This window comes from Stegodyphus dumicola, chromosome 7 (genome assembly GCF_044657685.1).
Source record: "Stegodyphus dumicola isolate Sdum_Otavi_A_Nest chromosome 7, ASM4465768v1".
In the NCBI taxonomy this organism is placed as follows: domain Eukaryota; kingdom Metazoa; phylum Arthropoda; class Arachnida; order Araneae; family Eresidae; genus Stegodyphus; species Stegodyphus dumicola.
The window spans coordinates 198,249,849-198,265,597 of NC_140774.1; the positions used below are offsets into that span (position 1 = coordinate 198,249,849).

General features: G+C 35.3%; 1 protein-coding gene across 3 annotated transcripts in view; it reads left to right on the forward strand.

Moving 5' to 3' along the window:
• LOC118191730 (uncharacterized) overlaps positions 1 to 15,749 on the forward strand; it is a 119,209-nt gene that overhangs the window by 19,582 nt on the left and 83,878 nt on the right. Inside the window, exon 1 of one of the 3 annotated variants that reach the window (XM_085821213.1) lies at positions 4,869 to 4,999. The exons of 1 other annotated variant lie outside the window; for it this stretch is intronic. The gene's annotated coding sequence lies outside the window, so the exon portion shown is untranslated. Of the gene's footprint in view, positions 1 to 4,868; positions 5,093 to 15,749 lie in introns of those variants that run through there. One more of the 3 variants, XM_085821212.1, reaches the window with a different exon arrangement.

Sequence of the window (15,749 nt, forward strand, 5' to 3'; positions counted from 1 at the left end):
CTACATTTTACAATGATTATTTTGCAATCTCTCAGTTGAAATATTTTTAAAAAAATTTGCCATTTGCACAATCTATTACTGGCTATTTGTATTAAATATACTGTTGCGTTTTCTTTTCTTCTGACACCAATTGTTCAGTTATTTTCTTCCTTCGCGTTCGTACGGGTTCGTGTGGATTTGGAGTGAATAACGACGACACTTGATGAAGTATCGAAACACACTTTATTGGCCAGTATTGTCAGGGCAGCTCCAAAACACGTTTTACAGTCGTCGATGAACTACTATAAACACGCTGACATGATCAGCGACACAGCCTTCAGGCAATCAGGCTATCACGGTGGAGACAGCTTCACTGCAAAGCGCCAGAGTACAGCTCCCGACTCTGCTTGGTCGTTCTCGGAACTCCAAGTACTCTCGAGACTTCCCACGTTACAACTCGCGATGCACTCGACGACACACAGAGCACGGCTCCCGACTCTTCGGTTCAGTCGTTCCCGGAGCTCAACACGCTCTCTCGACGATGCACTAACCGCGATGTACTACGAGACTCTTTCGGTGCACTCGACGACCCACTCGGCACTCGCTACCCGGCTGTCAACTCGATCGACTTGCTAACTAGATGAGAGATACTAACTATAACTATCTCGCACTCTATGCAAGGCACTCTGACTAGCCCTCTCGACGAGGCACGCATACTGACTGCGGACCAGCAGGGTTTATATAGCTTTCGGCTTGTGTTCGAGAACATTCTGGACTAAACCAGTAAGAATTCGTTTCCAGAAGGTTCTCCATCCGTGCATGGCATATCGCCAAATGTCGCCAAACGGGCGATTTCTCGCCAAATGTGGCAACTCTGCCTTCCCTTTGGCATTTTATGGCAACCCTAAAACTGCTTTGCGGGGAAGCCATCTTACCGCGCCTGTACATTTCGTAACAATACACACATATAAAATATTAGATTAAAAATTAGTTACCATTTTAATTATCAAAATTTAAGTTGTAATACTTCAATTTTAAAATTTAGTGTGAAATTTGAGCCTGCTTTTAGAGAGATCAATTTTTTACGTCTGATCTTTATTAGTTTTAACCGTAAAGTAGGGTTATTTAATAGTTAAAAATACTTTGCTTCTTTGCGTATCACCAGTTGAGAATCCCTGGCCTATCGTCCTGGAAAGGAACATGGAATTTCTTGTATCCTACGAGTCTTGAAATAAATAGAAAATTTGAAAGAAAGTAAACTTTTTAAGTCAAAATTTGGAAAGACAAAATAAATATTTCACCGTCCATTCCAGATTCCGAGTCAAGGCGTAATTTTTCAGCACTCTGCTGAAATTCAATAAATAACGATTCTTGAAATAAAACTGCATGTTTTTTAATGTAAACATTTCCATTTTCATAATATTAACAATTGCATTTAAGTTTTTAAAATTATATAATTATAAGCTATTCCAATTAAGCTTTTAACTAGTTACATTTACGCAAGAGTTGGTTTTTAAAAAAGAAGGAACTTAAGAATAGTAGGAGGGAGGGTTCGCAGTTTCCTCCACGAACCCCGAAAATGAAACCTATCTAACGAGTGGCGGCCATGTTTATAAGATCAAAACATTAGTTTGCAGCAATGAAATGCGCACTCGTGTGCAAACGAATTTGCACATTATGTCGAATTTCTTAAAACCTAGTGGACAGATTTTAATGAAATTTGGTATGAATATACACTACAAAATCCAAGATTCGCCTTGATTTCGGTCATGTCGGATTTGGGATTTTTCCGGATATCAGATCATCAGTTTAAATCTAGTAAGATGGCATGTAGAAATTATGAAATATGTTAAAAATATGAAATAATGAAGCATTTATGATCAAAAGGGTTTAGTTTAGTTTAGTTTACGAGTATTCTGCAACCCTCCTGGCCGATAATAATCGGCCTCATAGTTAACGCAGCACACCCGACGCAGGAGGAAAAAAAAAAGTTAAAAGACAAAAACAAAAGTTTAAAATACTGATTAAACAGATTAACACAGATTGTGTATCTCTAAAAATACACTCACACAATAAAAAATAAGGAAAATCATATGCATAATCGGTTAAATCTAAAGGGTATAAAAAAAAAAGAAGAAAAAGAAAAAGCTTAATATTTGTACGTTTACTTTATTAAACATTTATTTCAATCTAAGTTGTTTAAAAAACTTTGTTTTTTGTGCTAATACTTTCTCTTTAATTCTATAGACAGATATAATTTCTTGTTCAGTTACAAAGTTCCATTGTTCAAGTCCTGTAGTTGTTGGGTCGAGAATTCCGACTCACCTGTCAATCGAAATTTTTTCGTTTTTGATTACCTCTCTGTCACTTTCTTCACTATCGGTAGCGGTATTTTCTGGATCTAGACCCAACCATACTACAAATTTCGCCGCCCGTTCATTGGTTGATGATTGGGACATTGCCATCGCAATGAAACTACCCCTAAATTCTGCCGCTTGATGCAGTCATACGAGCTCTCTCTCCGGTTCTGGCTTTATGTGAAACCGGTTCTGGCTTTACGTGAAAAACAAATCAGTTATTCAAATAACATTAAATGTAATCCTTTGGCCATGAGTATCATTAACAAAATTTATATTTAGCACATAAAAAGTTATCTTTGTTAAATATTTCCTCGTCAACATTTCTTAGCGCATTTAACTTAAATGTGTAATCTGCGCCAAGTGTAATGTCAACAGAAAAGATTGCCATATTTCTTCGTTATTCAATTTCTAATGAAAAAAAAAAAAAAAAAAAATGTTTAGGCATCGTTGCATGAGTCATTACTCAAATTGTCATGTGTTGATAAACATGCGGCGATGAAAGAAAAGTATAATAAATAATGATTCGCCAAGTTGGCGTCAAAGATGTAAAATATTAGTGTGTGTAAAGTCAACAACGTGTGTAGAATGTTTCGGTTTGAGATGTATACCAAGAAGATACGCAGCTAGGGATTCAAATTATTGATCGCACAAATTTACGCTAAAATCATTATTTCTTGAATAATATGGTATTTTATTTAGTTATTAGCCGAAATGAGATTAAGAATCTAGATTTGCATTGTTTTATTATGTGGGGGGATCAAATGCGCATGTGTAAAGCGTGCCTAAAAAAAATTGAAAAACAAAAATGGTTGGTGGTAGATTTGAGGTCCGGATTTTAGATGATTCCGGATATTGGACGTCCGGATTTCGGACTTTGTACTGTATATTTATAACAGAAAAACTGGTGTACCATTCAAAAGTCATTTTATGCATGTATGATTATCAGTAAAGCTAACAGTGCAGCGATTTCCAAAAATACACGTTGTGATTGCATTATTTAAAAAAAAAAAAAAAAAAAAAAAACAAGCTACTTAAAGCCTAGAATAATTCTTAATAATATAATCGAATTAATAATTTCTGTTTAATTTTTAACTGAACTTATTGACATAACTGCTAAGTATTTTAATCATTTTAAAATTCCAAAATTTGCAATCTTGAATACTTACTTAATTTTTTATTTATTTTTTACTTCCTTGTACGAAGTAAAAAGGAAGTATTGTAATCGCGAAAAGTTTCAGGCAGCATATTTCAACGGAAATATCTATTTTGACCGCTTTCGAATGCAATTTAACGATGTTTTTGCGTGATATCTGTACGTATGAAAAGAATAAAATACTCTTTTCCTCCAAAAAAAATTATAAAACTGCTTTAAAATAAATTCTGAAGACAATTTTTCGTGGCGTCTGTACGAACTTATGTACGTACGTACGTATCTCGCATAACTCAAAAACGAGTAACCTCAGAACGTTGAAAATTTGTACATAGGACTGCTATAACTTGTTAATGTGCACCTCGTATTTTGGTTGCAATCGGCCACACCAAACGTATATAAATATATTTATATATATATCCACTTTGTTACCCGCCTCAGTGATCTCGGATTCTTTACTCTTATATGTTTGTAAATTGTACATTTTTTGCTTTAAAAATGATTGAATTATGTTGTTCTTATCTTCCGGTTAAGGATTTTATCCCTTTAGTAAAACTGTATGCAATAATTTTAGAATTATGAACAATTTTAAAGTTGTTTAAGTGCCGTTAAGCCTAATAATTTTTTTTATGGCGGTCATTGCTTGTTTACATTTGAAACAGCAGGATAGTGGATTTGTTGCCAATCTAGAGAAACTTAGCTTCGCAACAACAACAAAGATAACGTTTTCATTTATTACTGCGAATTGAATCATGCTTAATCCTTTATGGAATTTTTTCGAGGAAATAAGTGTTTAAGATTTACTTCGTAAATTTTAATACAGATATTTTGAGTTTCTATGTATTTTTGCCTTGTCGCGAAGTGATAACTGAATTAATTGAATGAGAAATACTCAATCGTCTGAGAAAAACTGTTTCTTTTTTGTTTTGTTTGCTTAATTTCTTTTATACATCGTTCTATCTTTATTATAGTATTTGAATAGAAGATGTGGCAACGATTAGATAATTCTTTAAATGATATCACTATGGTAAACAAATAGAGTGAATTTTAAAGAATGCATTTATTCTATTGTGGTTTATGCGCTGTCGGCGAAGTAGATTTAATTCAATCCAATAAGTTTAAATGAAATGCAAGAAAAAATGCATATAATTTAATATTCCGTACAAGGAAGTCACGTGGTGTGCACATCAAATTTTTTTAATTACGCAAAAAAGCATCATCTTCTAAGAATCTTCTTCGCTGATTAATGTGCATTATCCACTAACTATATCAACCTTGAAATCTATCTTCTAAGTATTTCACAGTTTGGTGTTCTTACAACAGAACAGAGACACGCTGTTGAGGGGGCGCTTGTGAGTCAGCGAACATATATGCTACTTGGTTTTGCTCCAAGATACTTGTCGAAGAAAAGATACAACAGGTAATGTAAATTGCCTGACGGTTCGCAATAGAGTTTCTCAGTTTACAGAATGTGTAGCCATTGGATTTATCACTCCCATTTATAAAACGAGTGAGTATTTGTAGTGTTCGTAACTGTTATAAAAGCATTCAGACTTACTACGCTTCAATGCTCTAGAAGTTAAGGAAATTATTGTGTATAAATGTAAGTTATAGTTTGTTGTTTCGCATGTAAATATTAAGTCCGATTAGTTTAATGCATTGCATTATTTTTTATTTCCTTATAGAAAGTAAAGGAAGTTTTATAATCGCGAAACTTTTCGGGTATCATATTTCTGCGAAAATCTCCATTTTAACCACTCTCGAAACCATCTGAACGATGTTTTTGCGTGATATCTCTACGTACGGGCAGAATAAAGGAGTATTTTTGCCAAAAAGAATCGTAAAATGAATTTAAAATGGATTCATAAGAGATTTTTTTTTTTTTTTTTGACGTCTGTACGTACGTATGTATCCCGCATAACTCAAGAACGAGTATTGTAGAGCGTCGAATCTTTGTATATAGGACTGCTATAACATGTAGATGTGCACCTCGTATATATATATATATATATTTGTAATAATAAAATTCCATAGTCAAGAATACACTTAAAATTCTAACTGTATGTTCTATTCGTTTTTAATGGCGACGTTCTCTTATTTGAAAGTACGTGGAATTAAATCCACAGCCCCGTAGTCAAGTTGTTTTTCCCGCCTTTTCTACACGTACAGTTTTAGAATGTTTTGGAAATATTTAAAGCAAACTGGATTGGCTGACGTCATTTCTTGGAAGCTCCGCCTTTCCAGAGGCTGAGCTTTTTCTTAAATGTCACGATGCAGTAAACTTCATACAAAAATTTATTAGTAATTCTTTTTATTTACTCCGGATATCTGATTTTGTAACTGCTATTTCTCCTGAATAATAATAAATGGATCCTGTTTTTAAACTTATCGTCTGATAATTTAAGCTACGACTAAATTTATGAATTTTCACCAATCCTTTATTCTGGACAAAAGCTGATACATCACATATATATATATATATATTACCACTCTTTTTACCTGGCTCTGTGAACTTAGCTTTTTTATTTTACATGTTCCTAAGCTGTGCATTTTTTTTGCTTTAAATTATGTGGTTTTTAACTTCCGGTTTTTATGCCTTTAGTTTGTAGAGACATTAGGTTATTTGGAGACAGGAGATGAAAACTGAGCAATCGCATTCGCCGGGAATCGAACCACGGAGCTCTGAAATACCGGCCCAGCGTGCAGAACCACTGCACCACGAAGGCACGCTAGGAAAGTAGGAGAAATACCTTATAAGTTAATATGCGTGAAATCATTGCAGAATTGTCAACAATTTAAAAGTTTAAGGGGCTAGTTAAGCCTAACCAACCGCCATTTTTTTCCATTTGAAACTCAGTAGAAGAGTGAATTAAGTCAGTTTCTGCACCTTCAGTGCTTTTTGCGGAGTGGAACCAAAAGTAAACTTTCAGTTTTGCGTGCCGAAAAATCTGCCTTCTTGCCTTCTGGCTGAATTCCGTGTTTTTTTCGTCGAAACACTAATTTTAATTGTAAATTTTTAATTATTTTAACTGTGTTTGGTATATTATGTTTTTTCTGTCTTTTAAAATTTTTAATGAAGATGTTTTGAGTTTTTATGTATTTTTACTTTGTTGCAAAGTGAGAACTGAAGTAACTGAATGAAAAATATATCTCTAATGAAATTCGAGGAAATATGTTTAAACGAAATGCGGCAAAAAATGTGTGTAATTTAATAGGCTATACAAGAAAGTCATGTGATGTCCACATCAGATTTTTAATAAGAGGAAAAAGGGCTGTTATCATGTTATCATAAATAAAAAACTCGATTTTTCTCTTTAACAATTCTTTTTACTTTAAACTAACAGCAGTTGTAAAAGGTATTTTCGAAATTACAATTTTGCGCACATTTGTGAAATGCTAAATTTTAAACCAATCGTGTTGGTTTTATTTTGCTGTGCCCTTACGTTCTATTTTTTCTTCTATTCTTCCCTTTAAAGTCATGTAAATTAAAATACAATAAAATCATTTCCTTTTCACAGAACAACTATTAACGATTAACTGAGAATCATTCCTAAACTCCTTCACCATCCCTCCCCCTTGAAACTCAACTGCGCCAGCATTTCTCATGATGCAAAAACCAGACAGGAAAAACATACGACTCGAATTTTTTTTAATATCTACAAAATCATCACATTGATGCATGAATTGCATATTTCAGCTTTTGAAAAGAAAAGCCTATACGATGGTCAGAACCATAAATGCAAAAGTGTAGGATCTTTTTTATTTATTTTTTTTTTCCCTTACAAAAAATATTTCGGTTGTCATGGGTATTAAATGAACTGGCACGTTCTCGTGTTATAAAAACCATCCCTCCTATAGTGTAGTTCGGTGAGCAGTCATATATTGCAGGAAACATGACATATTCATGAATATGTTGATTACGTTTTATGTACGAACTCTTTATGTGCTAAACCACGAATAATGTAAACAGCACACATCTGTTAAACATTTCAGACGGTTTTTTCTCCCGATAAGTAACATGAAATTTAATAAGAGGTTTTTGCTCGACTTATACGTTATTTCCTCTTTCCATTCTGCATGCCGTCGTGGTGTAATGGTTAGCATACTCGGCGCGTATACGAGAGGTCCAGATTCCAGTCCCGGCGAAGGCACTGCACATTTTCACATCTCCGGTTTTCAAATAACTTAATGTCTCTACAGTGGCACCCGAACTAAAAAGGTGGTGGATGATTGTTTTTCACCACCACGATTTGGCGATTAGGTCCCCTAAAAGGAAACTTTTTGTTATGTATTCCTTTTGGTCCCACTCGGCAAAAAGACCCTGAAGGTGCAGAAAGACATAATTTTCTATTCTGCTGAGTTTCAAATGTAAACAAATATGGCTGCTATAGTAAACAAAACTTGTTTTAGCCGAGCTTGAACAACTTTTAAATTGTTGATAATTCTACAGAAACTGCATGCAGATTAACTAAAGGCATAAAAACCTTAACCGAAAGATAAGAATAACATAATTCAATCATTTTTAAAGCAAAAAATGCACAATTTACCAACATATAAGAAAAAACAAAATTTTAAAATACACTGAGCTCTCGGAGCCGAGTAACAGAGTGGGTATATATATATATATATATTTTAGGTGCGGCCGATTGCAACCGAAAAGGGAAGTGCACAACTGCATATTATAGCAGTTCTATCTAAAACATTTTAGTGTTCTGAGGCTACTCGTTCCTGAGTTTTGCAAGATACATACATACGTACTTACGTAGAGACGCCACGAAAAAAATTATCTTCTGAATTCATTTTAAATCAGTTTTACAATTCGTTTGGGAAAAAAGAGTCCTTTATTCTGTCCTTACGCAGATATGTTACGCAAAAATATCGTTAAATTTCATTCGTCAATAGTGGTTATAGTGATCAACAGTGGTCATAATTAATAGTGGTCAAAATAGGTATTTTTGTTGAAATGTGACACCCGGTATTTATCGTGATTTACTTCATTTACTTCTTACAAAGAAGTAAAAATCAGACTAAAAAATTCGAGATACTTACAAATTTTTTTTCAGAAAAAATGCGTTTCAATATATTAACGAAATCAAAGGGAACATAATAACCCATTAAAAATGGTCCTCACAGGGTTGTTCGAATATTGCATGAACAAACTAGAAGATGGAGCTAAGATTCCATGTTCTCGGACTCTAGTGTAGTCTGGCTGAAGCAAGCAAGAAGAATCTGAATTTTGTTGAAATCTTTAAGAGGTTCATGGGCCTTTTTTACGAGCTATTTTTTTATCTTTGTTATCTGAAGTTTTTATACAAGTAAAGAGGCCAAAGGATTAGTCTGTCATCATATGGGAGTTAGGAAACAATGGCCGGCGTTCTCGTAAACGAGAGTTTTGCATTTCAAGCCTTGACCCTGTTAGGCAAATACTTAGGACTGTAAAGAATTACTGTTTACGTTTCTAAATTTATACAGTTTTCCCCGCAAGAACATTATTCTTCCAGAGTTCTTCCGGTTTGCTTGTAGATTCTCTGACACTTTTCGACCCAAGGCTCTTAAATGTTCTATTCTGTGTTACATTCTGAATCACGTTAAGAATTTAGCCTAATTTTTGTTTGTTTATCTATGCGGTCGAAATAATAAAGTAGTTCAAAAACGTTATAATAGACGAAAATTTTGCTTTTTTTTCCCCCTGACTTTTGAACTGAAAGTGATGTAAAAATGCTCATATTGGACTGTGCTTTTAGGCAAAGGTCAGATTATAATGACTTAGATTAAGTTTTAGCACCATAATACCGTTAATGCCGGGAATTAGTTGTATTTGATATGTGTGAGCTAATGCAAATGATTTTTCATATTAATCAAGACTATTATCCGAAGAATGAATTTTATAGTGTTATAAATAATTGTTTATTCCAGTACATAATACACGAGAAATGAAATTTACACGGGTTGTAAAATCATTAGGTTATTCTGATGCTGGAAACATGAAATATGAGCAATTCCCTCGCCGGGACTCGAACCTGGATCTCTCGAATACCCGCCGAGTGTGCTACTGTTACACCACGAAGGCATGCAGATAGGAGGGAGGGTGTTTAGGGATTCCTCCGCCCATCGCCTTCAATATTTTCAATTTTACTGGTAACATTTTGCAGTACACTTTTACTCATGAACTGCTTTAATCCATTCCCATTAAAGTCGCTGAACACTGGTAGTTCGGTCTGAGGTTCGAATCCCGCGAACGGGCTGGCTGCATGGGTGTTTTCGTGGTTTTCCCCATGTGTAACGTGTATACGAGCCAGTTTCCCTTAGAAAGTCCTCCACGAAGGCATCCCTCCCCTTAGGCAGATAGCCCTAGTGTGCTTTGCCATAATTAAATACACCACCACACCATTCCCATTAAAATAGAATAATGATTTTGAAAAAAAAATTGTTTGATATTTAAATATTTATGTAAAAAGCGAAAGAAACTGCGTACTTGTTAATTTTTTATCGAAAGTTTATTCTTGAAAACTGTAGGATCCAATGTAGAGTTCCTCACTTTGTAATTTTAAGTTAATGTTGGAAGTGAAGAATCTTAAGAAACTGATAAGCGAATAATCGCTTAAGTTCGGGCGACAAGAAACAACAAGATAGAAGAGTAACTAACCCTTTATTATTTCAATAAGATTTAACAAAACTCCGCCTGGGAATGTACAAACAAAGCCCTCACTTGGGCTTGAACTTAACAGACTAAGAATTAAACTAAAACTAAGACTAACTAAAGAAATATAGCCGAAGCTATCAAGATTCAAATCGAGTTGGCCCCTTAACTTATTTGACTACGAAGCTTAGCAAGGGCCTGAGTACGGCCGAACGTAATAACAGCTTTGAGAGAGAGAGCGGCTAAAAAGGCAGACGCGCGTAAATCAGAAACTCTGTAAGTAAATTCGTGGTTTAAATACCGCTCCTCCTCATTAAATATTCAGCAAGATACCAAAACTACGTTCTGGCCGGAAGTAGTAAGTTGAAGTTCAGAATTTGACAGGAAAGTAAATTTAACTTAAAATTTAACTGTTAATAAAATTAACATAATCCTTACAACCTTATTTCTTTTGTCTAAGATAAACGTCGAGGAACCTAGCGAAATATGTAGTGACTTATCACTGAATTCTAAATACTAAAGACGTAGACTCGAAAGCGGTTAAAATACCCTTTTCCCTTCACTCACATAAGAATAACAGTCAGGCTTACATTAAAGCCACTACTCGGGCTGTAACTGAGAATAAGAAGTGAGAAAATAAACTATAATTAACTAAACGAGACTTAGCCGAAGCTAAACACAATTGTCTAATGTAGTTGGTCTGTAAGTTAAACTAGCCGGCGAATATCAAAAGACACGTAATAATACGGCCGAGCGTAACAGCTTCAAATGTGACTTGCCCCAAGGCAAACGCGTGCTACGCAGGATTCCTAGCACTCTTTCACGAATTAAGTTGAACCTTTCTTAAACACTTCTTCTAACTCAATGCGATTCTGAAAACTCATTCTGGTAGGAAGTTATAAGTGGAAACAAGAAATGATAGGAAAGGGGTTAGAAATTAAAATAACTGTTATAAAATTAAACTATACCTTACAAACTAACAAAACAGGTATGCATATTTTCTCCCTTCATATTGCATGAAGTCTTAGTTAATCGATATAGCTAGTAGCATTATTTTAAATTGCTACTGTAGCTTTCCAGCACGCGCGCTGGGCAGTTTTACATGAGCGCGCGCGCGTCGTATTTTTTACGACATCCGTTATTTTACCGCTTTTGCACGAAAAACGACAGAAATGAGTGAATATTGATAATAAATTTGTTAAGAAATAAAATATTAATCTTACTATTGCAAAATACAAATGATATCACATTGAAATATAAGTAAATTATTTTTAAGTTCTTATGTTAGTGAGATGGAAATGCAATGATGTATTTCATCATAGAAAATTTTAAATTTATTATTTAATAATTATATTTTAAAATCGAAGCTAATTTTAATGTTCATCACAGGCAAGTATAGACGAATAAAAAAGGAAAACACCTTGGTAGGAAAAAAAGTAAGTTTAGCATTACTTACTTCTGCAAGGAAATTTACTTCTTACTGGTTACAAAAACGCACTTTAAACTAACTTTAATAGTTTTATTTATTTCTAAAAAATAGAAACAAGAAATGGAAAGAAAATAAGGAATGGAAATCGCTATTGTTCTCCCTTCCAAAGGTTTCCTTTTCTTCATCAGATAATTCTTGAAGAATGCGAGCAAAATCAGCTGGTTGCACATATTGTTTTGCCATGAAAACCGATATAAAATTTACAGAGCCAAATGTATTCAAATTAAAATAATACACGGCAATTAATAACACAAAAATTACAAAATATTTGAGAAAAAAAATATTTTCCGAATTTTCACCCACGACACACGCGCGTGTCGTAAACTTTACGAAAAAGCTGCCACGTAGCACAAAAGCCCAGTAAAAAAAAAAAAAAAAAAGTCAAATGACTTCCTATTGGCACATTCCATGACGTGGGGAAGGATCGAAAGGAGGAATAGAAACGACCTTCAGACGTCTCAGTTTCGATATGCGAAAAATGTGCATTAAAAACTAAATTTGTCGTAAATTTTGCGCATACGCGCGTGCTGGAAGTTTAAGCTCAAATCTGTCATAAAGTGGAAAAAAAATTATTTTCTGCAAAAAAAAAAAAAAAAAAAAAAAAAAAAAATCTATAAAGCTTTGCCATGGTGAGATTAATGCTGTTGCAATTTAATAAATTTTTAGATGCTTAAATTATTACGATCACAGAGCGAAGTACTTTCTTGCTGCAATTTATATCCCTATTGAATGGCATATTGTCCCAAGTAAGCGAACATATTTCTGTTCATTTTATCGAATTGGGAATTTTCTTTAATCCGTTCTCCCAAATAATCAATTCTCCAAACTAACAAGTGGCCCTATTAACCAGAATCGTTTTCTTCCGTATGTAAATATCTTGCTCTTATACTAACAAACAAAACAAGAAATGTATTGTTGCGTGCGTACGGGTTCGTTACGAAATGAATGCATAAGTCCGATAAAAAATGGACAAAATGTATTATTATCACAACAAATATGCTTAATGTTCCTCAGATATTCGTTCAGTATTACAATATCTCACAGTAGTTATCTTTTAACTACTCAAACGTTCAAGAGAACTTAATTCAAAACAGCTGGAGAAAGCTAATCCGCGAATTCGCTACACTCAACAAGAGGCGTTTTCTAAACAAACTCTTAAAACAACAACAAACTAATTAATAATATCGAATTGAGAGGTTTTCCTCCTTTTTATAAGATTTTTAAATCGCGCGCGAGAATTTTCTGGAACTTTTTCGAAATCAGAAAGAGAGATTTACCCACACACATATTCTCAGGAAGTTTCGAGCTAGTAAAGCTTCACTCTTCCCCTTAATTGCTCGAAACAGTGTTCTATCTATTGATAATAAGTTGCTCATTTACAAAACCATGTTGCGTCCAATTCTTAGTTATGCATGCCTCGTCTGCGCATACTCGTGCAAAAGTTAGAGAAGGCAGTTACAAGCTGCCCAAAACGAGGTATTGCGTATGATATGTAATGCCCCCTGGTACATTCGGAATAGCCAAATTCGTAAAGAGTTAAGAAGAGAGGATCTTTGTGATTTTTATTGCCGCCTATCTGGGGCATTTTATGATAAACAGGAACATCTGGACAATCCTGTGGTTGTTAACTATTGTTATGATACTAGGCACCCCAATTTCAGTAAACGCCCAAGGGCGATCCTAAATGTTAGTAATATGTAATTTTGTATATGTGTTATGCAAATTGTTGCTCAGATTCTTTATTGCATATTGTTCTTTTTTCCTCCTGATTGCATTTTGTTTTTACTAGTGGCACTAAGGCGTCGCACTTCGTATTTTGCTTCTCTTGTGTGTACATGTATTCTTCTGTGAAATAGTTGTTAAAAAATAGTTAATTATGTATGGATTATTAATTAGGTTACTTAAGGTAAAAAATATGTATTTAACTATTAGCAATTATGAATTTAAACTCTTACTATTTAATTATTTAGCACATTCAGTTATATTTCTCATAATTCGAAACTTTTATCATGTTATTCGATGAGGGGTAGGGATATGGCGCCCACGCACACTGGTGGTTAAGCACCGCAGTTTAATTGTATAAAAGAGAGATTTATTTATTAAATGTTAAATGCTCGTGCTCTAGTACTTTTATTTTTCCGGCTTAACTTTCCTTTAATATTCATCACGCGCTACACCGCACGGGGAATAAAACGCTTTAATTTATAATTCATCTAACATTAGCTATTTAACTCTTTCGCATCGAGAAACGACCAAATCTGTTTTCAACAAACATCGAAAACGCCCGTGTTTACGAATTTGTCTTGGAATAGTTTTCCTTTTCCCCTTCTGCGGTTTCATCCATTCATCCATGGTGTGCAGTTTCACCTTAGGGCCGGATTGCACCTGCGAACGTCAATAGCTTTCCGTATTTCTCCTTTATTTGCTTCAAAAGAATGATTGACATGTCTTTTAACAACTCGCAAAACCAATGAGCCATACACTAACGTGGAGGGGAAAGAACTAGGTAGAAAATAAACGAGGCGTTGGGGCGGTTTGCCGTAGCTTGAATGAACGGGCGCTACGGGCGACTTCATTGCGAAAGAGTTAAATACCAAATCCTTAACAGTATTAATAAGACTGGTAAATTTATATTCAAAATTGCTGTTTTTAACGGATGTTTATTGATATTTCTTGTTGTCTAAGTAAAGTACAATGAACCGATCTGTAAAGATTATAAGATATTTTCTCTCTCTGCATGCCTTTGTGGTGTAACGGTAGCACACTCGGCGCGTATTCGAGAGCTCCAGGGTCGAGCGCCGGAGAAGTATTGCTCAATTTTCGTGTTTCCTACTTCAAAAATTCTAATGAATGTACAGTGGCGCGCGAAATAAAAGCTGGTGGACAATAATTCGTCACCGCCAGAATTTCGCGATTGGGACTCCATATCCCCAATCACCCTTTAAAAGTCGGTATTTTTCTCTCCTTTTTGCGCCCACCAGCGGCCGAGCGGTAAAGTTGCTGAACACTGGTAGTTCGGTCCGAGGTTCGAATCCCGCGAACGGGCTGGCTGCATGGGCGTTTTCGTGGTTTTCCCCATGTGTAACGTGTATACGAGCCAGTTTCCCTTAGAAAGTCCTCCACGAAAGGCATCCCTCCTCTTAGGCAGATAGCCCTAGTGTGCTTTGCCATAATTAAATATAACAACAACAACAACTCTCCTTTTTGCATGCCTTCGTAGTGTAACAGCACACTTGGCGGGTATTCGAGAGGTCAAAGTTCGAGAGCATTGTTTATTTTTCACCTCCCGCATCAAAAAAAACCTAATGACTTTGCAAGGTGTAAGAGATATTATGCTTAATAGCCGATATTACGATATGTTGTCAGAAATACTGCGACACTGCTCATCATCACAGGTGGTCGTCTTAGGGAAGCAGTAACCATCTGAAAGTATACTCTGCATTTAAAGAAAACCACTAAAATGCATCGTATTTATACAAAAAAAAATGGGATGCGAGTTTCGAAAGTTACATCTTTTCGGCCATCAAATGAAAATTAAAATATTTAGTTACTGGTTCAAAAAATGGTTACACGCCATTTTTTTTATTTTTCTGTGCAGACTCAAATTTTATTACGCAAGCATGACATTATGTTACTCGAAATTTCCCTAGTCCCTAGTTAATCATTAGGTTAATTGAAAGCAGAAAAGATGAAAAATATGCAACCGCCTTCGCCGGGAATCGAACCACGGACCTCTGGATTACCGGCCCAGCGTGGTACCGTTACACCGCGAAGGCACGCTAGGGAAGTGGGAGAAATACCTTACATACTCCCCTTTTTAAAAGGCGACTAGGGTTTTAGGGGACCTAGTCGCCAAATCCAGGGGGCGGAGAATCATCATCCACAACCCTTTTAGTTCGGGCGCCAGTTATAGAGTCATTAGGTTAATTGGAAGCAGAAAAGATGAAAAATATGCAACCGTCTTCGCCGGGAATCGAACCACGGACCTCTGGATTACCGGCCCAGCGTGGTACCGTTACACCGCGAAGGCACGCTAGGGAAGTGGGAGAAATACCTTACATACTCCCCTTTTTAAAAGGCGACTAGGGTTTTAGGGGACCTAGTCGCCAAATCCAGGGGGCGGAGAATCAT